Raw genomic sequence first — 25353 nt, 5'->3', positions numbered from 1 at the left:
TCATGCAGCCTTAATTTACTGCATACAATTCCAAAGCTTCTCTGGCTCTCAGTTTATGTTTAACTTTGTCAATATCAGTGCCAGTGGAGAATTATTCTGAAATTGAAAATTTTTTTAACATGATTTAAGGTCTACAATATTACAAAAAATATAGTCTAACCCAGTGGCTATTTTTTACAGAATGAGACACAGTTACAAATAAATATTGGAATTGCTGTAATATATTTATTTGCCAAGGAAGTGTGATATGTAATTATTTTAAACAAAGTACTATACCATCATTAGTTGGTATTCTTAATTATTGTGATTATAATTTTGAATTTTGTGTTATGTTCAACAGTTTGATTTGTGAATTTTATAAAAAGTGACTTTACATTTGTTGTAGTTGTTATAACTGAGAAATAAATACTATGCTGACCTAAAAACTTTTACATGAGGAAGAGATGTCTTTTTCTAATTTATGTGGAAGCCCTGTGTGGACCAGTGGAAGCCAGTCCTTGCTGATAGGGGTGGAGAACCATGTCCATGACAGTCTTAAGGGAGAGAGAGTACAAAGGTGAAGAAGACTTGGCTCCTGTCCTTCAGGTGCTTCTAGCTAGTCTGGAGCTGGATGTTTTGTAGTTCTAACGTTTATTTTAAAGCAATACTCCTGTTATTGTTTTTTTCCATTGTTGTGTGGCAGTGGCTTAATGCCTAGGATTTTACTTCAAAACAAAAACAGTAATGTAAAACCTACCCTACCTTGAAGCAATGAAGCAAAAGAGGGTGAAAAATGGAAGCCACTCAGTAAGGATGCTGTTACGTGTAAATGTTACCTTGTGTGAGTATTTGATTGTTTATTCTACTTCCTATCTTTAACAGCACAGGGTCAAGTCAAGAAGCTTCACAGCCCCTGCTGGGATTAGCCTCAGGTTTTAAGGACAAAGATTAGTCAGGTTGACAACTTGTTATTTTTGACAGGACCTGTCAGCTCTATCATCAGCAAAAATGTCAACTGAAGATGTCCTCAGGTGCAAAAAGAAATTCCTCAAAGCCAAAGCGCATTGGCTTTTAGACAAAAATACAAAATCCTCTAGAATTGTGTAGTCAAACAAAACTTTGTTTTAGAAATAAACTTTGAAACTCATGGAGGCTGTTTGAAGATAAAAGAAGAGTGGTTTATGAGCCAATGATGAAAGTGTGTAAAGGGCCACAGGTATTTTGCAATAGACATCTGGAGATCTCATTAGAATTTGACAGCACCGTGAGGAAAAGAAGTTCTTTAAAGTAAGGAAAGTTGGCTGAGCTGGAGTGAGGTGAGTCACACCTGGAAGCAAGGATCTGAGGGAAGTTCTTGCCCTGGTGGTGGTATGTAGACTGATAGGAGTCAGAACTGAATGTCAATCTAGTTATTGGTTCTTATTATAAAACTTTTGAAAGCATGACTATATAAAAGGCAGGGACCCAATGCAACCATCCCTTTTAAATTTTTTACATATCCTTGGCTCTTCCTTGCATATTTGAAAGCTTTTTTTTTTTTTTTCTGTTGCAGAGTTAGAACGATAAATATGTCAGTGATAGAATATCCAGTCTGACAATTGTTTATTGACTTGTGGATGTCTTAGCTCCACTCAGGGTAAATTCATTTTCATATAACATGATAGACTTGTTGACCCCTACAGGAATAAAGCCCAAGCAATACTAAGGAAATTAGATGTTATTTGGCTTTCTTCCTATAGAAATGGCATAAGCTATCCTTAAAATATGATCTTCTATTAAAAACTCCTTACAATTGCAAAAAAAGATGCTGAAATAAAACTAAGGGCAGAAATAAAGTGGAAAATGAATAAAACATTTAAGATCAAAGTTGCTTTTTCAAAATAATGAGTAAATTGAATAGACTACTACAGGATTTATTTAAAAAACTTGTTCTAATTGATAAGAAAAGAGAGTAAATATTAGTTAAAATCAGGAATGCAAAAAATCATTGAGAACATGTCAAATAATTTCTGTATTTTTATTCCCATTTTATATTAATAAATTTGGTGATCAAGTTAAATGATTATTATAAAATTGATACAAACCAAATAAGCATAAGAAATAAGGAACATCAATTGACTATTAAGAGAGGAAGAAATAGAAAAGGTTACTATGCAATTTAAAAATTGACAGTTGTCCCTAAATGTTGTCAAACTGAAATTCCAAGTTTCCAAAATTTCCAAAAATATGTTCTTTGGAAGATATGCTTTTCCAAATATGTGACCTAATGTATTCTTTGACATAAAAATATAGTTTTGAAACTTAAATATAGTTTTGAATTCAAATATAAGGACACTATCAAATCATAAAAGAAAAAAGGAAACATAGGCATATATTAAAGATAAAATAAAACTGTAAGAAACTTAGCAAGCAAAGTATAGTCATATAGCAGATGAATAATATGTTCTATTCAAATAGGGGTATTGCAACAAAGTGAGAATTCTATGTCACAAAGATAACACTCATCAAATTAAGAAGAAAGAAAACAAAAGCCCACACTGTGATCTCAAATGATTCCAGGAAGGTATTCAATAAAATTTGCCATCTTTTCTGGATTAAGTTACTTAAGTGTACAAAATAGTTTTTAATGTTATACATTTAGAATGGAGAAACATTACATTCACTTCAGAAATACTAAAGCTGTTTCCTTGAACCAGGGGTAAGATGAGGATATGTCTTGTCATCATTGCTATTTAGCATAACACTCAAATGCTGGCAATAGCTATTTGAGAGGAAAACAGAATCAGATGTAAAAATAAGGAGGAAACTATTTTAGGAACAATTTTCTTATAAAAACACACATAAGTTAGAAAAGTCCAAGAGATTATGAAAATAACCAACAGTTCTGGTGTCTCTTCCTCTTCTTGTAAGGGTGCCAGCCCTATCAGATTAGAATTCCACCCTTATAACCTCATTTAACCACCTTCACCTCCTCCTAGGCCCTGTTTCCAAATGTAGTCACATTGAGGGATAGGGCTTCAAAATATGAATTTTTGATAGGCATAATTCAGTCTGCAGCAAGGAACACTCTACAGAATACCTGACCAATACTCCTTAAAAGTATCAAGGTTATCAAAAACAAGATAAGTCTGAGAAACCGTTATGGTCAAAAAGAAGCCTCAGGAGACATGAGGACTAAATGTAATCTGGTATCCTGGACGGGATCCTGGAACTGAAAAAAGATATTAGGTAAAAATTAGAGAAATCTAAATAAAGTATGGATTTTAGTTAATAATAATGGATCAATAATGGTTCACTAATTGTGACAAATGTACCCTCTTAATGTAATATTTTAATAATAGGGGAAGCTGGGTAGGGGTATATGGGAACTCTGTACTATCTTCATAATTTTCTGTACATCTAACACTGTTCTAAAAAAGTAAAGCTTATAAAAGAACTGTATGTCATTGGACGAAAAAGAGAAAACATAATTACATTGAAATTTCAGAAGAATTTACCAACTATTTTAAGACAATGAAAGATGACAGAGCAGAAATCCTAGAACAATAGAGAATGGCTTCACTCCTCACTACATGCAGCAGGGACAACAGAGAAGAACTGAATTATTGACAAATATACCACATATTACAATAAAAAACTCCAGATCATCAAAAAGTAAAGCACTAAAACGCAGACAGGACACAGACACTTATCCTAACTCCCGTTAGGTGTTCTTCTTTTACCTGATCTTGACATTGTACTTCAATTTATATTTTCCATTGCCCTAATTTCCTAATTCTATTTCTATTTTGATATGATTATATTGTGTGTATTCCTCTGTGAACTTTTTTGTGTGTGTGTGAGGAAGATTAGCCCTGAGCTAACATCCGTTGCCAATCCTCCTCTTTTTGCTGAGGAAGACTGGCCCTGGGCTAACATTCACGCTCATCTTCCTCTACTTTATATGAGATGCTGCCATAGCATGGCTTGATAAGTGGTGCATATGTCCGTGCCTGGGATCGGAACCTGCGAACCCCGGACCACCAGGAAGCGGAGCACGCGCTCTTAACCACTACACCACTGGGCCGGCCCCTGTAAACTTTTTTACACTGCCTTTTGGAACAAGATAGGAAATTTGTAACTGGAAAATAGATTCCTCACTATTGAAGAAACCAAGGATATCATCATAGATAAGATGGAAATTTCTGATATAGTCCTGCCTTTTTTTTGACCTATTCCATGCTTTTTTTCTGACAAACCACACAACAGCCCACACAGAGATAAGAAACAGTGATGGTGCAATTCATCTCAGATCGGCCCAGGCTACTCTTGATTTGATCCACCTCTGAATGCTTAATAGCTCTCTGACCTCAGTTGACTTAACCGTTCCAGTGTGCATCCTGACGCGCCAGCTTCAATGGCTCAGTGCACCTCATTGGAGCAAAGCTTCTCTCAGACTCTCCAACATGGGCTGTGTGTGGGGCTGTCTGCCTGCTTTCTTTTGCCTTGCCTGGGGAGCCTGCCTGAGAACTGCCCCATGGACGATGCTGTTGGCTGTGATTGGCTCTCGCAGCCTCTGCCTGTATCCCTGGGTCTGGGCCTCAGACAAGGGGATTTAAATACATAAAGCTAAATCTGTATAACAATAATAGGACAAAATTTCAAAGAAAACATAGTGACAAACTAATAGGTAAAATTTGTTACAAAAAATTTTTGTACATTTTATACATATGCTATGGATAAGAAAAAAACTATGATACAAAATAATACAACAGTCATACACATGCTGCATAAATTTATATAAATGTGTCATACCAATACTAAAAGCCAATTCAATATGGAGATGAGAAGACAGTATATGTACTCACAAGAAAAGTGAGAAAAGAAATCATCATGTGACAAAATTGAGGGTATGGATCTGCTCAAAATTGAGGGAATGGATTCTAAAACAGTATAGGTAACATTTTATAGCTATTTAAATATCATAAATCAATACTTATAGCAAAAAACAATTGTAGTCAATGGGCTTTCAGGAAGGCACAATGATAAAGAGCTGCCAGCATTGTAAATTGCTTTAGTCCTTTTGAGAGTAGACTGGCAAAATTGAAAAAAAAAAACGCTTTAACATTGTTCCTCCATTTTGATGTGGTAGTTCCACTTCTGGGCCTCTACCGGTGGTAGTGATGTTCAGACCAGGCTCTAAGGAGTTCTAGAGGAAAAGAGGGTGGGTGAGGTTAGGGTTTAGGGTTTTTCCTTTGCTACTGCTCATGTATTGTGTGCGTGTGTGCGTTTTCTTTTAAATTATACTCAATTAAAATTTGAGTAAATGAAGAGTTTAGAAGGAGCTAAAATTTAGTTGAAGCTAGTGCTCTAGGAGGTATCTCTAAAGAGAAAAATGTGAATTACATGAAGATATTAAAAATAACTCAGTTTAAAATGGGAGAAAACAGGACACAACTCCAACAGCCAAAAAGGAAAAAAAAAACAAAACAAAGGTGAACAACAATAGCATCACAAAGGAGCACCACATAGCTATTTTATGACATAAAAAAGGCAAGTATAGGGCTCACTTACTTACAAAGGAATATTAAATAAAGTGAAGAAAAAGCAGAATACAAAACAGAATGCGTGCATGATACAATGACATAAAAATGTACTTATGTATGTACAGTGACAAAAATTGGAAGATAATTTAGAGAAATATAAATAGAGCTTAATTTTTTTTAGTTTTTTTCTATAAAAATGATTAAGTGCAAATTTTTAAAAATATTGTTTACAATATTTTTATATTGTAAACAATATTTTTAGGAGAATATGGGTTATTTGGACCAAACTTTCTTAGATGAGTGATCCAATTAAAATTATCATAATTTATTTATTTACAAGGGCAGTATACCAGTTTTTGTAAATTTCTATAAAATTAAAGGCTTGTTGGTTGAGTTAGCGTGGCATTGTAAACCAGGTTCTCCAGACTTTTGCCTGCATATGTTTGTGTACTCAGATGCATAAACAACAAAATGATGGATCTTTTCCATGTGGGAGTGTTTTAGCATTTCAGGCAGCATTGAAAGAAATACACAGACGTATATGCAGTTGGAGAACAGTCTTATTTTTCTTTCCCATTCTGGTAATGACATTTTAATTCTCAATTTTTGTCTGGATTGGGTTGTTGGGTTTCAGCATCAACTTGATGAACCATGATTTTAAGGTCTCCAGAAGGGTACTCTTGGTGACAAATTAATCTGACATTTGAAAATGAAATGCAGTGGAAAAAAAGAATCCTCAAGATAAAATAGTGAAAGTTCTGATAAGACAGAATAATGGTGGTAGAGGGTAAGGTTAAGTCAGGGCCCTTTTTTAAGCTCAAAGAGTCTAAAAGCTGCAGAGGACAAGATGATTTGGCAAGTGTCCATGTTAGGAAACAAATCTAGGTTCCTTCATAGAAGGAAACTGAGGTATAGTCTGAGGACTTCATTCCCAGATCCAGGAGAACACCCTGATGGGGAAGGTAAGAATCAGGTGAGAGCTGCTGTCAGAGACTGCGGACTCTTGGTGGGGAAGGAGGAGAGAAATGTTGTTCATTCATTCATTTACTTTCTAATTCTATGATCCATGGTAAATTAATTATCTTCTCTGTGCCTTGGTTTCCTCATTTGTAAATGGACAAAATGATTGCACCTACCTCAGAGAGTTGTTGTGAGGATTAAATGAGATTGCACACGCCAGGCACAGGGTATGTTCTCCACAAATGTTAGTTATTGTTATTATTGGCAGAAATGGGGATTGCGGGACTTTGCTAAAGACTGGAAAATTCCATCATAAAATTGAGAGCTCTCCAGATAATTTGGGTTACAGAAAATCTCAGAGCCTGCTAACTGGGGTGCTACATTTCTACTTATTAGGGCATGCCAGAGATTTGTGGAATACAACAAAACTGTTTAACCAAATTGCAGAAGTCATATTCACTGAGATACAGATGCTGGCTACAGGCTTATTTCGCTGCGTGTAGCGTCTGAAGCTTCTTTGGTGTGGTTTATGAGGGTCCTGGTTTGGTCTTGGTTCTGACTCCAGTGACTTGCAATAAAAATGAACACAAAGCACAGGCTGGTCATTAGATCCACTGATGGTGTTGTTTTCCTAAAACTGGGAAAGAAGGGATGCAGGAGATGAGGAAGAGAGAATTGCTATCATTTCTTCCTTGACTTCAGAAAGATAGCAAAGCAACATAGAGAAATGTGTCCCAAGGTAAAGAAATCTTAAATGAAAAAAAAAATTAAAATAGGAAATCAATTTTTTGGCTGGCAGTGTTAATTTTACCTCTAAGTTCCTGCTCACATTCTAATTTTGGACAGTGAATTTGACAATTGGGAAACTCACAGCCAGATCAATGGTCACTGCCTTGGCTGAGTGCATGAAAATACTTCTCTAAGAACTCGATTCTCATTAGCATTTCTTTCTGTTTTTACTGTGATCATCTTCATCCAGAGTCCTTTAGGTGGCAACGTTAAGACTCTCTTTAATATGATTTTCTTTACCCTATTTCTCATATTTATGTTATTCCTCTTCCCATGCCCTACGCTCCAGTGACTCTTTGAGAATTATTGTTCTTCTTATATACACTGAGATGTTCTACCTATGTGCCTTAAATTTTTTTTTTCACTGCCAGGAATATCCAGCCCTTAAACAGTCCCACAGGTGTCACCTCTTCCATGGAGCCTTTCTCATATCAACTCCTGATCCTCCCTCAGCTGAAAGGAACAAATGCTGTCCTCAGAACTCTCTAGAGCAATAAACCCAACTAGTTTTCTGGCATTGACCTCTTTCTTTTGTGTGTTTAAATTCTTCATGTTCATATACTCTCCCTTGCTACACTGTTAAGCAATCTGAGGGTAGGGTCCATGCCTTATTTATCAATATTCCATGATTGAATAAATCTTTACCCCAAGCAATACCCAAATTATACTTACTGTATAAGGTAGTGTGCAAAGTAAGAGAAATGGACATGTGTCATGTGTACAGATGTTTTTGCCCCTTTAAATCCCAGATCTGTCCATTGGATACAAATGCCAAGAGCCAAAGAATAACAGAGATTTTGTGATCAAGGGGAAATGTATCCCTTACAGATTTTACTAATGTCCATAGGGGTAAAATAATACTGTTCGTCAATTTGGCTTTTCCATTTTTAGATTTTCTTTATTCAAAAGGAGACTAGGAAGCTGTAGCATGCTTCATTTCTGCCGTTAACTTGTTGCACCATCTTGGGTAAATGATAAAAGCTGAATCTATTCAGTATGGAAAATCCAGTCACTTCTCTCCCACTCTGCTGGTCTGAGCCACTGCCATCCTCTCTCTCTCTCTCTCTTTTTTTTTTTTTGAGGAAGATTGGCCCTGCGCTAACATCTGTTGCCAATCTTCCTCTTTTTTTTTTTCTTTTTTCTCCCCAAAGCCCCAGTACATAGTTGTATATCATAGTTGTAGAGTTGTAGCTCTTCTATGTGGGATGCCGCCTCAGCATGGCCTGATGAGCGTTGAGTAGGTCTGTGCCCAGGATCCGAACCGGTGAACCCTGGGCAGCTGAAGCAGAATGCGTGAACTTAACTGCTATGCCACCAGGCCGGTCCCCCAACACCATCCTCTCATAATGGACCTTTAACTGGTCCCCCAGCTCCCACCATTACCCACCTATGCTCTATTCTTAACACAGTAGCTAGAGTGATCTTTTCACAGGGTGAATCAGATCGTGGCATCCTGCTCAAGTTCCTGCAATGGCTCCTTGCTTCACATTAAGTAAAGCCAAAGTCCTGCTCATGCCTTCAAGGCTCTTCACGATCTCTCTGGTCACCTGTTACCCTTTGACCTCATTTCCTGCTACTCTCCCCTCACTGCTCCATCCATGTTGGCTTCCTGGCTCTTTCCCTAAATGGCCATGAATATGCCTACCTTAGAGACGGGAACTGGCTGTTCCTCTGCCTTCAAGTGCTTTTCCCCAGATATATGAATGGTCAGCCTCCCTCCTCCCTCAAGTCTTTGCTCAAAAGCTACCTTCTCACGAGGCCTTTCTTGACCAACTTACTTAAAATTGCAAACACTATCCCTCCTCCTCTTCCCAATAGTCTGGATGCCCCTTCCCCTGCATTATTTTATTCCGTAGCATGTGTCTCTTGTCATTTTTTAATGCACTATTTATTTATTTAGTATTATTTTATTGTTTCTTGCTGTCTCCTCTCACTAATTCTAGCAAGCTCCATGAGGGCAGGGATCTTTTATATTCACTGAAATATCCCAAATGTCTACAACTGTGCTTGATACATAGTAGATCCTCTCAACTGTATTAAATGAGAGGAAGAGAGCTTATAATGTGCCAGGCGCTGCTAGTCACTTCCTAGTGCTTTATCATTTAAACCTCACAGCAACACTCTGATGTAGATATTTTTATAACCCCCATTTTAAGTTGAGGGGACTGAGGTTTATAGGGGTTAAGATGCCCAAGGTCACATAGTTAGGGGCAGAACCAGAGTGGGAATCAAGTGATTTAACTTCACTTTTCTAAGCTGGGCTAGGCTGAGAGAAAATTATGGACAGTAATAATGTTGATTAAATTAAACATGGAAGAGTCAAAAAGCCCTACAAAATTAATAACAAAAAACAATTTCCATGTTCCCTCACCCTCCACTTTCCCTTCCCTAGAAGAAAATGCTTATAACCTTTAGCTGGTTTTTGGTTTTCATATTTTCCTCCATATTTCTGAATAATATGCTAATATTTCTATTCCTTGATTCTTTCCCTCCAGTTTTAGACATTATCTATTGACTTTCCACATTGGAAGATGAAGATGCTAGACTTCTTTCCTCCTCTTTCTTCACACACACACACACACACACACACACGCACACACACACATGCACACACACATACACCCCAATCACATACGTTCTTCCTATCCCCCTGCGCTCACAATATAGTCATATTAGATTTTTGATTAGATCAATAGAAAGGTTTATGTTGTTAGGAGCTCTGTACTTTATTTACAGAGTAACTATGTGCATGTGCTATTTTTTCCTTCTCTGTCTAACTTTCTGTCTTCCCTGGAGTTGTCTTGTTTTAAATTTGCCTATTTTTAGCTGTACTTATCACTATTTGATCCCCAAGGCCTTCAGCACCTTTCTGAAATTTTTTGAGCCCTTGAATATTTGAAAATACCTGTATTCTGCACTGACACTTGAATGATGGCTTGGCTGCTTGTAGAAATTTAGGTTGGAAATAATTTTCCTTCAGAATTTTGAAGGCATTACTCCATTAATTTCTACTTTTCAGTTGTTTTTGTGTCATTTGGGGCTATTTTACTTTCTGATTCCTCCACATTTTTTTTGGTCTTCCCTTACATCCAGGGTTCTGAAATTTCTCAGTGATGAGCCTGGGGGTGGTTCTCTTTTCATTCATCATGCTGAACACTCAGACCTATGTTCCTCAGTTCTAAGAAATTCTCTTGAAGTTTTAAAATGATGATTTCCTCCCTCTATTTTCTGTGTCCTCTTTTTTAGCAAACTTGGTATTCAGACATTAGATTTTCAAAACTGGTCCTCCAATTTTCTTATCTTTTCTCCTTGTATTTTCCATTTTTTTCCCATCTTGCTCTACTTTCTGGGAGATTTCCACAACGTATCTTCCAATCTTTCTATTGAGTTTTTGACTTCCACTCAGGCCAGAACACATGTTCTCCCACGTACCTGGGAAGGAAGTTTAGAATATTTTCTTAGAAGAAGTGAACTGTTGGCCTCCTGAAGGAAGTGTTTGGATTTCAGTGTCTAGCTCTAAAGTGGGTGCATAGTAGGTACACAATAAAACAAAAGGAGAGAGCTGCCCACAAGAGAAAGGCCAAGGCAAAACAAATACAACTGGAACTACAAGCTAGAGCAAGTCTAGGAATAAGATTTCCTAGAAGGCATGTCTACTTGAAATACTCAGCTAGAGCTCCTTCAATTTCTTCTTATTAGTGGTCATATTGGATCCAGATTCTAGGGAAGATGTCAACCCGAAAATGGAGTCAAGTGGCCTTAACTTTGAGTAGAGAAAGTTGCAGGAGCTGGGATCCTGGTGGATCATTGGAATGGTAATTTCTCTGACATGGACACGTCACTTCAGAATGCTTCTTCCCACTCCTCCAAGTTTCAGAGGTATTGGTGAGATACTACTAAACATCTGTAATATATTTTCCCAGTTGCTTCAAGTTATGTGTTCCCCTTACATTTTTTCTAGTAAAATATAGTGGCTCACTAAAATGGTGGAGTTCAGCTGCCAGTAGAATAAAACAGGTCAGTAGACCCCAAGGAAGCAGCTAGGTAAATATTTACATGTGACTGAATTTTCTAAGTGTTGTGTGTGCTTGATCTTTGTGGAATGCTACAACTTTTTGCTAACAGTTTAACATGTTGTGGAGATGTGAAAGCAGGCAGATGTTTAGTTCCTAAGAAGGAGCCTTGCTGCTGGGCCTCCTGCCAGTTATGGCTGATGAGTATGTCTCAGCCCCTGGATTTCAGTTCCATGTCTCACTCTTATTGTTTTTCCTTTCCTGTTCCTAGAGATTTGAATTGCTTCTATTCCTTGGTTTTCCTCCCAGAACTGGTTGCTTAATGAGATGCTATCTTCCCCTTTCCTTCTTTACTTGTTGTCTCAAAAAATAAGCACTCAAGTTCTTTTTACTTAAAAATTTTACCACTGATCCCTTCTTGTCTTGGGGATCAGCCTGCTGAGCCAATTTGTAATAAACTCAGTGGCTCATTTCTAGTAGAAGATTAATAAGCATCATGTGGATTCATGTTTGCTAAGTGAATGAAAGCATTTGTAAAATTTATCATTGTTGTATGGTCTCTAAAGATTTTCCCCAGAGGCTTCCTACCAGTTGTCTCTTTCATCTTTCTTTAAAATCTCTTTGATTTGAGCCCCCGAAAATTGAATTGCTTCTCCGGTCCATATCTTCCTGTCCTTTCAGGTTTGCTAGAAACACTTTCTCTACAGCAGTGCTTCTCAAACTTGAGCATGCAAAAGTATCACCTGGAGCACTGGTAGAATCATAGATTCCTGGAGCCCACCCAAGGAGATCTAGATTTAGAAGGTCTGGGATGATATTGATGCTGTTCAGACGATGTCCACACTTTGAATTGCACTGTGCTGGACAGTTAAAATTGTGGTTCTAACGCTGGATAGACTTGGGCTCCCTCATCAATTTTCTAAGCTACTGTTTGGGCCCAATCTTCCCCGAGGCATTGTGGCCCCAGTGAGAACTGCTTGTGGTATAACTTTTCATTCCAACAGTACAGTCAGCACCCTGATTCCTTTAGCAAAGGGAAAGGAAGAGAACTATTTGTTATGGAGGATGTAATCTGTGCAAGCACTGAGCTAGGTATAATTGTATATTTACTTCACTAAATGTTCACAACAACCCAAGATGGTCTACGGCTAGTCTTATTTCACGGAAAAGTTCAATAACTTACCCAATATCATCAAGCTAGTAATCAGGGAACTAAAATGTAACCCAGGCTCTGTACTTATCACCACAGGTACTGTCCTCCTGCTCCAAAACCACTTGCCTTGGGTTGCACCTCTCTAAAAGGTTATCATTCAACTCAGAGGACCATCTCCAAGGAGACCAATAACTGATATGCCCTGAACCTACTGAACAACTAACTTCTTCTTGTTCAGACAAAGTGCTCTACCTTCTTCCTAAGAGTCTCTCTGACTCACTCAGTTGCCCTCTGCCCCCATGAAAGTGCTCTGTGGAATTACAGATCAGCAATGCCAGAAATAGCTCATTAAAAAAAAATGGTTATGGACAATTTCTACTGACAGAAGAAAGTGATTTTCTAATAGGCCTATAAGAGAAATTAGGTTAAATCTAAGGAAAATCAGGAGCTTGGTCTAATGGAATGCAGTGTATTTTTTTTCCTTGTAATTCTTTCTTTATTTCCTTTCTATTAGATGATCCTTTGAGGATAAATTTGCATTTATTTATAAAATATAAGTGCAGATAATTGCTATTATTATTTTGGTGTAAGAGAGTAATATTCAAACAAGTATAAGAGATTATTGCACATGTTTCAGGCTGGCATGAGTCAGGATTTGATTTGAGCTTGTCTGTGTCCTGACACAGTAAGTTGTGGGCTCTCAGAGTCCAGGAGTTGAGTGTGCGGCAGTGGGTGGCCTTCTCTTTCCCAGCCTCTTTAGCTGCCAGGAGGTCTTTGCTATTTTTGTTTTTGTTGTTGTTAGGAAGATTAGCCCTGAGCTAACATCTGTTGCCAATCCTCCTCTTTTTGCCGAGGAAGACTGGCCCTGGGCTAACATCCTTGCCCATCTTCCTCTACTTTATGTGGGACGCCGCCACAGCATGGCTTCATAAGCAGTGCATAGGTCCGTGCCTGGGATCTGAACCTGCGAACCCTGGACCACCAAAGCAGAGAACGCGAACTTAACCACTATGCCACTGGGCCGGCCCCCGGATCTTTGCTATTTTTGATTCAGAGAAATAGGTAACAGTCTTCATAGTATTTTCTGTGTCAGTCATTGCAGGGAGGCTGATAAAAGATAAAATTTGATTGTCTCGTTCTTCCCCATCCTTTTCAAGTCCCCTCCTCAGTTTTTGAGTCAAGTATAAATTTCATAAGGCTCATGTCATCATAAAATATGGTCACATCATGGAGTAAATGAAGGTCTGGTTTCAGGAGTCTGAGGATTTGGGTTTTCCAGTCCTAGTTTTGTCATATATTTAGCTTTAGGAACTTGGGCAAGTCACTTCTCTTCACTGGGTCTTACTTTTGTTATCTGTGAGGTGAGGGAGTTGTACTAAATTATTTCTAAGATTTGAAGTTACGTGAAACTAAGATGGCTATAGAGAAATTTAAATTTCATTTTGAATAAGCCATTCGTTCAAATTGTGACAACTTCTAGGTAAATTCCTGAAAGAATTTTTCTTAGACTGTTGGCAGCTCATCAACTTCAAAATCAACTTCTTTTCTTTTTTTTTTTTTAAAGCTTTTAGGTAGTTAACTGAGGTTCTGGCCTGTCCCTTAATTATTAAGTATTTGGGTAGAATAATGGAGATGGACAAATTGATTCTTATATTTCCCACTTAAAAGCATTGCTTTTAGGATGTCAAAACTTTGCCATTTGCCAGTGCTGAGAAAAAGATATCAGTGCTTTCAAGCAATTTCTTCAAATCAGAATCTAAAGCCCCAGGGAGTAAGACCACAGGACAATTCAGTGGTTCACCTATGCCTTTAGGCACCATTTCCAGAAGAGAATCTGCAGCTGAGGGCAAAGGAGCTCTGAATGGGGAGTGGAGAAAATTAAGAAAAGCTGAACAACCAAGGAAACCACATGTCTGACTTCTATCTTTCCATGAGATCAGAAAGACTCGTAGGACTTTTCCTCTCTCTAAGCGATTCCAAACAGGGCCATTAAGTAAATTATCATTGTTTGGAGAGATGCTTCAAGGGCCTACTTGAATATGAGTGGATGGGGGCATCCCTGATGCTGGGGGGCCAGATAGCATTGCTGTGAACGTTCTGGCATTCTGTTCTGTAATCTGCATCTGGATGGGGGACAGGTTGGTCCAGCCCAAATGGAAAATCCACTAGTATCTAGGTCAGTTTAATGGCTAAAGAAAAGATTAGGTGCTCTCTAGTGTGAAACTCCATATATTTCGTGACATTTCATTTAGATACGTGTGACTGCCACAAGATCAAGCAAAGTCTTCTTAAGGAGGTTGGCCTGGCGTTGATCAGAGCCCTTACCTTGGTTCTAACTTAACATCTCTGGGAGAAGACTGAGGTTTGGATTAAAAACAGTGGAAACTTGGCAGAGTCCAGAAGTGCGCTGGTCAAGAATGGCAGAATATGCTGAGGTGTTGGACTTTGCATGAGACCCAGGGGGTAGAGTTTCTGTTCAGTAGACATTCCAAAAGGAGCACTTGATATTATTTTAAGGAGGCCCAGAAATAAAAAGCTAAATTAGTGATCAGATGGGGAAGCACAACTTCAAGTCAATGGATGAAAGCAGAGAAGGAAAGAGATTAGTCAAATATCACTGGCAAAGAAAGATGAGGAGGTGAGGCAAAGGAAATTCACCCAAAAGTTTCCTGCTCTCTCAGTTGGATTTTATTGACCCACCCACACATTGGTCAGCGCTGGGAAATGACCTCTGAGAGAGTATTTTTTAAGAAAGATTTTATGGAGATGTAATTTACATCTCCGTACATTTCACCTATTTAAAGTATATAACTCAGTGATTTTTATTATATTCACAGAATTGTGTAATCATCACCACAATCTAAGTTTAGAATATGTTCATCACCTGAAAAAGAAATCCCATACCCATTAGCAGTCATTTGCTCCTCCCTTTCTCATCCCCCATCCCCTAGCCCTAGGCAACCACTAATCTACTTTTGTCTCTATAGCTTTGCCTATTCTAGACATTTCATATAAATAGAAACACACAACGTGTGGTCATTTGTGACTGGCTTCTTTCAGGGTTGTTGAAATTCTATTTTCGCTACAGAATTTACTTTCCTGTTAAAACTACTTTTTGTGTATTTGTGTGTTTTATTACTGAATTTAGACCACTTTTCCCCCTTATAAAATATGTATATACATTGGAGTGTTCTGGTTAAGAAAATGTTATGATACATTGATCTCCAGTTTAAAAAATTTTCAAATAAAGTATAGTACACATAACATTAAAATGAATTTGTTATTCTTTTGATGGTTCATGTCATAAAGAGCCTCAATATGAATATGATTGAATATACATGCCATTATTGAGTCTCATAGGTGTATAAGAAGTAGGCAATTAGTCTAAGGTCTACTGACCTTATGACCTACTCTAAAATGTAGAAAAACAACAACACAATGACAAAAAAACCCCAAGTCTCTGATATCCATTTGTTTATTTGTTTTGTCTCTTTTTTACTAAGGTAAAATGTAGAAAAAAATTTTCAGTTATCTGAACTCTGGTCTTTTGAATTTTGGAAAGAGACATTACGGTCACTTAGGGAAAAGGAATTTGACGATGATTTGTAAAAGAAAAGATAAAAATATTGGCCTTTCTATCAGCTTGATCTTTGAATGTGGATTTTTGGGTTGGGTGAATCCTATTTCCTGTCTCCTGTATCCATCTGCCTCCTCAAGCAGAAATTATATCTCAAGTTGAATCTCTTCTTTCTTTTAGAAATGGACAAGAAAGGGAAGATGAGACTGGAATTGTGCTTCAGAAAAATTATTCAGCATGTTTAGAAACACGGCTTAACCCACGCAAATTAATACACGTCCAAGAAAACAAATTTACGATCAAACAAAATGAAACTTGCTCTGGCAAAAAATGGTTACCTTGTAAATTAAAGCAATTTAATTAATGAACGTCTAGCTACAGGAAGCACTAGCCTGAAAAAAGTGAAATATCGGGATGGCGATGGGATGTTAATACCAGAATGATCCTGAGACACGGCTTGGTACCAGAATGTATAAACGAGGAGATACAGATGGTGGGAAAGTCATTGTCCCATGGGATCAATCCCATCTGTATAAGCCATAACTTTCTTGGTTATGCCTTTCATTCCTTTACATCCTTGGGAGATAAATCATGCCTTTGTTGTTAATGAGAGCAGCTGGACTCCTGTGACTAAGAGGTCAGCCTGCAGGAAACATTGTTGATATTGGACTATCATCTCCTGCAGAGAGAAGAGTAGTTTATGTGGTGAATCTTCTTTTCTACATACATTTGCTAAAATGCCGTCTGTTCATGCATTTTGCAAATAATTCCCATGAGAATTACTTTATGTGGCATTCCAGGTTTTTCTGCAGATTCTGGCTATGAACGTTTGCATATCCTACTGATAAATATGCCAAGAGTGAGCTGCTTGTTGCAGAGGAGAAATAAGAATAAGTTCAGAATGACAACACAATCTTGAATCTAATGTTCTTTAACCTCATTAGCTAAATTTCCTAAAAGAGTTTTTATTTCCTTTATGAACAATGCTTATAACCCAACCACCATTGCCCAGGATGGAATCTCTTGTTTTTTAATTGAAGATTTAACTGTATAACATTTCTCACAATTTCAGTGATGCTAAAACAGAAAATGCCTGCTCTGAACCCTCTCGAATTCTCAATCCACTGTGTTTTCTATATCTACTTTGTTCACATTACCATATATACAAGTCAGCTGCCAGATGCTGACTCGCCCAGGGTCCTGGGAACATACTCTCCATGTTTTGATCTCTCTTTATTAACTGTTTGTGCAATTTCCTTTCAAACTCAAGTTTAATGAACCTTTCTCTTTCCTGGCTTTATGCTCTCCTTTCCTCTACCTCCTCTCTTTCCCACTATTCTTGTCCTTCACCCAGACTGCTTATCTAGCTGGAATTTATTTGATTTCTCTTTCCCTTCCCCTTGTCCGATGGGAAAGCTCAAGACTAGGCTCCCTTAAACATTTATGAACTTAGTTCATGCACTCGAGCCCCTTTGGATAATTTGAGCTTGACCCCATCACATAGCTTTTAAACAAAACTTGCTTTGAGTGCTTTCGTATCAAGCATGTAACATACTCTTCGGATTGCAGGGCTATGAATTATTCTCAAGATGCAGAACAAAGAGATTGATATAAATACCACACTTTTCATGTTGAAATTCTACAGGGAAAAGAATCAAGATGTTCTAGGTGAAGACTATACCCAACTTTCACGGTGAATGTGATTTTGATTATAATCCACATCATCATTACTATTCTCACCACTCCTCACCCTTCAAGCCAGAGAAGAATAAGAGGGGAGGAAAAAGTGAAAGAAAAGGAAAAGCAAGAGAAAATAGCTTGCTTCATAGATCTCTAGTTTGGGGTTTAATCAATAACTCCTAAGACACCCTCTGCCTTTTATATTGCACATCTGATTCTGCATATGTAGGCATACACAATGTTTATTTGCTCATGCATCTTGGTTTTCTTTAAAACTGCTGATAGTTATTCTCTTAGAATATGTACTGCTTTTGATGATTGATCACAGTGTATCTTGGCGGTGGTAGGAGGCCCTTTGTTACGGACTCAATTTTTTTTAACAGTTCAGGCAATGAAGAATGAGTCTCTAATGCTGCTAAGTATTTTAGGAGTGGGATGCGGAGTGAAGAGGAGAGTTAATAAAAGGCCAGCCAGCTCTAGACTTGCAGAGTGCAGAGTCAAGAAAGGGGAAGAAAGTTTCCTATTTCATAGAGAAATTTTGGACATAGTTTGAACAGGGAATAAGCAAAAATACCCAAATGTAATTTTATAGCCAACTTCCCATGTCTTCATGTCTGTAGGATAACTTAGAAACTTTTCATTATACTTCCCTTGCAATTCAATCTGCTGATGTTCCAAGAGAAAGAGGAGGAGGGGTGGGAAAATTCTTTTTTATGGTTGGAATACACAAGGTTTATTATGCCTTTTAAAATTGCAGTCCATTTACACAATAGTAATGGCTATGTGATATTTTATAATGACTTTGTCTGGGTAAATGAAATAAGATCAAAAGCAGAATTTCTGCTAAACTGGGCATGTATGTGATGATGCATCTTGAAAACGGTTCTGTTCACCACAGACCCTCAGAGAGGCACATTCCTGTGGTATAAACTCCCCGAGTTAGCCTTACCTTCCCTGCCACTTCACTGTCCCAAGACACAGAGCATGATAGCAGTGGACAGAGAATTAAAAGTGAATTGTCTTGGCAATTGGAAGTGAGTGAATAAGGATGAGCTTAAAAGTTGCCAAGTGGCACCTTCTCACCTGCATGCCACCCTCATCTCCTGCTGTCCCTATATTCTGGCACCTTTACTATTTCCCCCAAGTAGGGTTGTAATGAACTCAGGCTGCCCTCTGGCATGTTTTTCCTTTCATCCCACAGTAAACCTCCCAGGCCTGCCATAACACCACAAGATCCACATTGATGGTGACCAAAGTTTTTTAAGGACAAATCAGGACACAAACTGTGACATAAAAATGTGTCTTGTGACAGCCAAAGATGGAATTAAGGCCATATGGAAAGAGGATTAAATGAAAGTCTACATTTTTACTGTGAGAGTCTCCTGACTTCCTTCTCTGCTCTGCTCCCAGGACACTGGCTGGAGAGTGGGGGAAGAGCTGTAGGCACTGAATGGCCTGGGCATCTGCCAGGCATCCTACAGTGCAGCCCATCATTTGACAGACCACGCTCTAGAGCTTCCAATAAGGATTTGGTGATGGGCCTTTAAATGTGAAGAGTTAACCAAGAGGAGAGATTGTAATTTGAAGACAGGAACCGAAACAAACAAACAGGAAAAAAATCAGAGGAAAAAGTTCAATGCATGGATCACAAAAAAGTGTAAAAAAAAAAAAAGAGAGAGATCGATATTCTCAGAAAGATAAGACAATTTATACACATAGAACAAAAATACGAGTATTTAAAAAAACAGTTATTAAGGGACAAAAACATTTATTAAAAGACTAAGGCTCATGGAAAATAAAAACACAGCAGATAAAAACAAGTCAAGAGAAGATTTAGGGGATAAGTTTGAGGACTTCTAGAAGGTAGAACAAAAGTCAAGAGTGAAAAGTGGGAGAGAAAGATAAGGAAATTAGAAAGTAATGGAAATCTAACATCTAAATAATAGGCATTCAGAAAGAGAGAACAAGAAAATGGAGGGGAAATATTATCAAAGATGTATACAAAAGCATTTCAGAATTGAATAACATGAGTTTTTGGATGCAAAAGGCCACTAAATACCTAATGTGATGGTTGGAAAAAAGACCTAGTCAAGGGCATATGATCATGAGATTTCAGAAATAAGGATATAAAGAAGACATCCTAGAAGCTTCCAGAGAGAAAAAAGCAACAGAAATAAGTCACATACAAGGATCTGACCTAAGAATGGCATCCAGCCTCTCAAGTGCAAGATGGGAAGCTAGAAGGTACTGGTGCAATGCTCCAAATTTCTGAGAAGAAAGATTTCCAACCTAGACATCCATACCTCATGAAATGACCAATCCAGTGTGAAATTAACATAAAGACATTTTCGAACAGGTGAGGTTTTTTCATTATTTTTAAATCTTGCACACACTTTCTCAGCAAGCTATGGAAGGTTGTATTCCTATAAAACAAGGGATTAAATCAAGAAAGAAGATGACTGAGATCCAGGACATAAAGGATCCAGCACGGGAAAGAGGAGAAGGGAAATCTTGCAGGCCCAGAGCATCTTGTACAGGATGATGGAGGGCTTGGGCGGAAACTATTTCCAGAAAAAAATGGAACTGATAGACATACATGACAGTTTTCACCATATAGAAAATTGAATGAAGAGTTATTAAAGAATATGGGAAGATTTAGCCAGAGCCTCAAAAAAAAGAAATGTAAGCGAAAAAGAAGCAATTTATTCCAAGAATAACATACAATTATTCAAGAAAGAGAAATACAGTCAGGATACACTACTTGATTCAGTGATGAATGATAGTTGTAGAGTCATAATAAAAACATGAAGTATTGATTTACCCAAAAGTAATAAAACTATATTCTGAAAATTAGGAAGGAAAATATCTGTATGAAGTGTAATTTAAAGAGCTAAATTCACATTACCTACAGTTGGAAAAAAATAGATATTATCTAAAATAGGAAAGAAAGTAAACGCTATATTATTATGTTATTTAGAAATATAAAAGCAAATACCACAAGAAATAGCTAAAATTGTAAAATGTGGTTGCTTCGCAGGAGTGGAAATGATAGGGGAGAGAGACTGGGCAGGAGACTGGTAACTTCTCACTATTAACTCTGCAGTCGTGCAGTAAGTGTGAGGCAGGACTGAAGGGTCAGAGACTGCTGAGAAACCTTGTCTGGAAGGGTCCTCAGGAGCTGTCTTAGTCCGTAGACATTTTCTGACTGCCTACAGTATTGCGGGCTCTTCTGTCAAATAATAAGTAGTGCTTGTTGTCACATGCAGGAATCTTGGAGATGTCGTTAGACTAGGTGACAGGCAGGAAGGGAGCAATCAAAAAATGCTATTCTAGAGCCCTCGACCTGAAGAAGGACATCCTTGACGAGTGGCAATGTGGTAAACAGTACTTACCACTCATGACTGGGCAAGGGGCAGGGAGGATCCTTATTCTTTCTTTCCCTCCCTCTCTCCCTCCCTTCTTTCTTTCCTCTCTTTCTTTCCTTTCTCTCTCTCCACTCCTCCTTTTCTTCCTTCCCTCTCTTTTTTCCTCCAATGAGTGTTCTATCTATCATCTATCTATCTATCTATCTATCTATCTATCAGCTATCTATCATCTATCACCTATTTATCTATCTGTCTGTATTAGTCCAGGTTCTCCCAAGAAACAGAAAAAAATGATATATATATTCTATTTGGGGATTAATTATAGGAATTGGCTTATATGCTTATGGAGGCCAAGAAGTCCCATGATCTGCCATCTGCAAGCTGGAGACCCAGGAAAGCCAGTGGTGTAATTCAATCCCAGTCTAAAGGTCCGAGAATTGGGGGAGGGGGACTGACAGTGTAAATTCAGGTGTGAGTCCGAAGGTCTGAGAATCGAGAGCACTGATGTCTGAGGGCAGGACAAGATGGATGTCCCATTTCAAGCAAAAAGAGCAAATTTGCCCTTCCTCCACATTTTTGTTCTATTCAGGCCCTCAATGGATTGGATGATGCCCACCCCCATTGGTGGGGGTGACCTTCTTTACTCAGTCTACCGATTCAAATGCTAATCTCTTGCAGAAATACCCTCACAGTCACACCCAAAATAATGTTTTACCAGCTATCTGGGCGTCCCTTAGCCCAGTCAAGTTGATACATGAAATTAACCATGATTCTATCTGTCTCTCTGTCTGTCTGTCAGTCTGTCTATCTATCTGTCTATCTATCATCTATCTACTTATTCTGAAAGAAGAAAATATATATAGAAATATGTGTTACTAAGTATCAAACTCTGCAGTGAATTGCAGTGGGTCTTGCCCAGATGACCCTTAAAATCTTTTTCCCAAGGGCTCCATCAGTCCTACTCGAAGTGTGGTTGGTGGACCAGCAGTATCAGCATCCCCTTGGGAGCTTGTTAGAAATGCAAATTCTCAGGCCCCACCCAGACCTACTGAATCAAAGTCTCTAGGGATGGGGCCTAGGAATCTGCATTTTATAATATCTTTATGTGATTCTTATGCATGCTGAAATTTGAGAAGCACTGCTCTAACTATCACAGCATCTTTCCCTTTCAAGCCTGCTCGGGAGAATGCTGACTTTGTCAGTTTAGTTTCTGGGACTTTGTTATGAAGATCTGGGTTAATGAAAAGGACTGAGACCAGCTTGGTTGGGTTGAGAAGAAGAAGAATTACTCAGAAGGGAAAAGATTAAGAGAATGAGGGACAAGAGAGAAAAAACTAGCATAGGCCAAGTTTCAGAGAAAGTTCCAGGAAGTTTTGGGGACAAAGGGAAGACTGTGGTACAGTTGCTGTACCTGGTTTTGTGGATTATTGAGAGCCAGAGGGGTTTTGAAGTAGATTAAGGATGCACTCAGTGGCATTTTGTGAATGTCCACCATAACAATTTCAATTGCTTTTCAATGTTACTTTTTGGGTGATGTTTGATGGATATTCATTTGAATGTGAGAGCGTGTCAAGATCGGCTTTCAGGAAATAGTGTGCTTCTTTGTGGGAACCGTGAAGAACTAGGCACCAAGATTTGCCTGTTTCATGTTATGTAATGGTGGTTCTTTTGATTTACTTGTTTTTTTTTTGGTCGTGGTTACTGGGCAGATCTGTCGAGAGATTGCTCTTTGATTAGAGTATGGTATCAAATGGACAGTACGGGACGTAACTGGCTCTTTGTGTATCATGGTCACTGCTGACGCAAAGGTCACAAGATTATCAATACACATTATTTTTCATTTCTCATTGAGCATGGTTTCTCAGACTCTCTCCTTATTTTCACTATTTTTTTTTTTTTTTTTGGTTCTGCCACCACAGCCACCCACTTCTGAGGACATGCCTTGGACCTTGGACACCCCAGAAATTGCATAACCTCTGAAACCTCAAATTTACATCATTTTTTAGTCTTTGCTCAAGAACCCCCTCTAGACGACATCTATTTGTCAGCAAATCCTGTTGGTTCTTCCTTTAAGTCAAGTCTCCAACCAGCAACCCCTAACCATCTTCACCGCTAACACATGGGTTGAAGCCACCACCATCTCTAGCGTATACTAACTGGTCGCCATACTTCTACTCTCACTTCTCTAGAGTTTATTTCCTACAGCAGCCAAAGGCATCCTTTTACAATGTAAATCAGAGCACCTTACATCCCTATATAAAAATCTTCCCACAATTTTCCCAAGCCATTAGAATTAATCCCAAACCCTTCAATATAGCCAATAAAGCTCTATCTGATCTCAGGCTTAGTTTCCTCTCCAACTTCACTATGCTCTGCTGGGCCCCTTGCCCACTATTCAAATTTCTGAGAAGAAATTTGCCCTTCTTGCTTTTCATTAAACCAGGGAATGATAAATTATTGGCCCATGGCCAAATCTGTCCTGTTGCCTGTTTTTGTAAACAAAGTTTTATTGGATAATAGCCACACACATTCATTTATATATTGTTTATGGCTGCATTTTAAAAAAATTTTATTTTGCTGATGATGATTAGCCCTGTGCCAATCTTCCTCTATTTTGTATGTGGGTTGCTGCCACAGCATTGCTGACGTGTGGTGTAGGTCCATGCCTGGGGTACAAACCCGTGAACTGGGGCTGCTGAAGCAGAATGCACCAAACTTAACCACGACATCCTGGGGCCAGCCCCTGTTTATGGCTGCTTTTATGCTTCAGTGGTAGAGTTGAGTAGTTGTAATAGAGATCTAATGGTCCTGAAAGCCTAAATATTGACTACATGACCTTGATGGAAAAATTTACCAACCCCTGTCTTAAACACATGAAACACGTGCCTGCCTCAGGGCCTTTGCAGTTGCTGTTTATTCTATTTCAAACAAGATTTCCCCAGATAACTCAAATATCTCCCTCTTTTCACTTCATGTCTCTATCTAAATTTCACCTCCACGGTGAGGTCCTCACTGATTATCTTATTTAAAAAGTAGTCCCTATCACTCTCTATTTATTCATACTGATTTACTTTAAATCCACCTGAAAAATTGTATCTCTTTGTTCATTGATGTGATAGAGACAGCCAGTGAACCATCAAAGATTCATTCTTCTCTTCCATAGTGCAGCATTGTTTCTGGAAGCAGGTGCCCAGCCCAGGATCATATTTCCCAGCCCTCTTATTTCTAGGTGGGATCATTTGTCTAGTTCTGACCAAATGTAGTGTGAGCACAAGTGGTGTATGTCCCTTCCAGGCAGAGATGGTAAAATATCTAGGATGCCGACTGCTCACTCTCTCTCTTCCTCAGTAACCTTGGGGGTCATATGTTGATCATAACAGCATGACAAGATAGAAGGAGTGCGGATCCTTGTGTCACTCTTTGGAGGAAAGCTGCCAGATCAGAAGCATTTACATTCCATTTTAGTATTTTTTGTATTGTGAATCTGCTGCTAACAAATTCCCAACTGGGCTGATTGTCTCTCTGCCAAATTAATGGTCTCAGACCAGCTAAACTACAAAATAATCCCACTACTTTTGTTTACTAGGCGCATACTAGTTTTAATGATGACTCTTTCAGATCCCTTCCTCTTGTGTAGTTGTTTCAGCTCCAAATAACACTTTTAGCTGATGGTCTAGACATATATGTTTGAGAACAGAAAACAATCAGCCAGGAAAACCCTAATCTTCTCACTGCCAAACTTGTAGACCCACCAACGTGTACACCCATATCTTCCTTGTTTCTTCCTAATCAATTGATAAGGTGTCATAATCCTACCAATAGTCAAACTTGCCCCAGAGATCTGGACCCTATCCTCTCTCAAGGTCTTTTCTCCTTTGTTTATTTTTCCTCTCTCCTGCATTATCAATATTTCCATCTCTATCACATCACTCCCAGGAGCTTACAAACAAGCTTTGGTCTATCTCAACCTAAAATACAAAACAAACAAAAAACCCCCAAGCGCCCTCTTGATACCTCAATCTCTTCTGGTTATCATCTCATTTCTCTGTTTCCCTTCACAGCAAGCCATTTATAAAGAGTTATTTACACATAGTGCCTCTGCCTTGTCACCTTCTATTTGTTCCACACCCTTTCTAATTTGGTTTCCATCCAGAAATCGCCACTGAAACTTCTTTTGCCAAGATCACCCATAGCCTCTATGTTGTCAAATCCAATGAGATTAATATGTTCTCATTTTATTCAATCTTTCAACTGTGTACAAGCCAGTTGTCTGCCTATGTTTTCTTAAAACACTCTCATCTTAAAACACGTC

Source organism: Diceros bicornis, chromosome 11, assembly GCF_020826845.1.
Source record: "Diceros bicornis minor isolate mBicDic1 chromosome 11, mDicBic1.mat.cur, whole genome shotgun sequence".
Taxonomy (NCBI): Eukaryota; Metazoa; Chordata; class Mammalia; order Perissodactyla; family Rhinocerotidae; genus Diceros; species Diceros bicornis.
Note: the sequence above shows the minus strand (reverse complement) of the source record.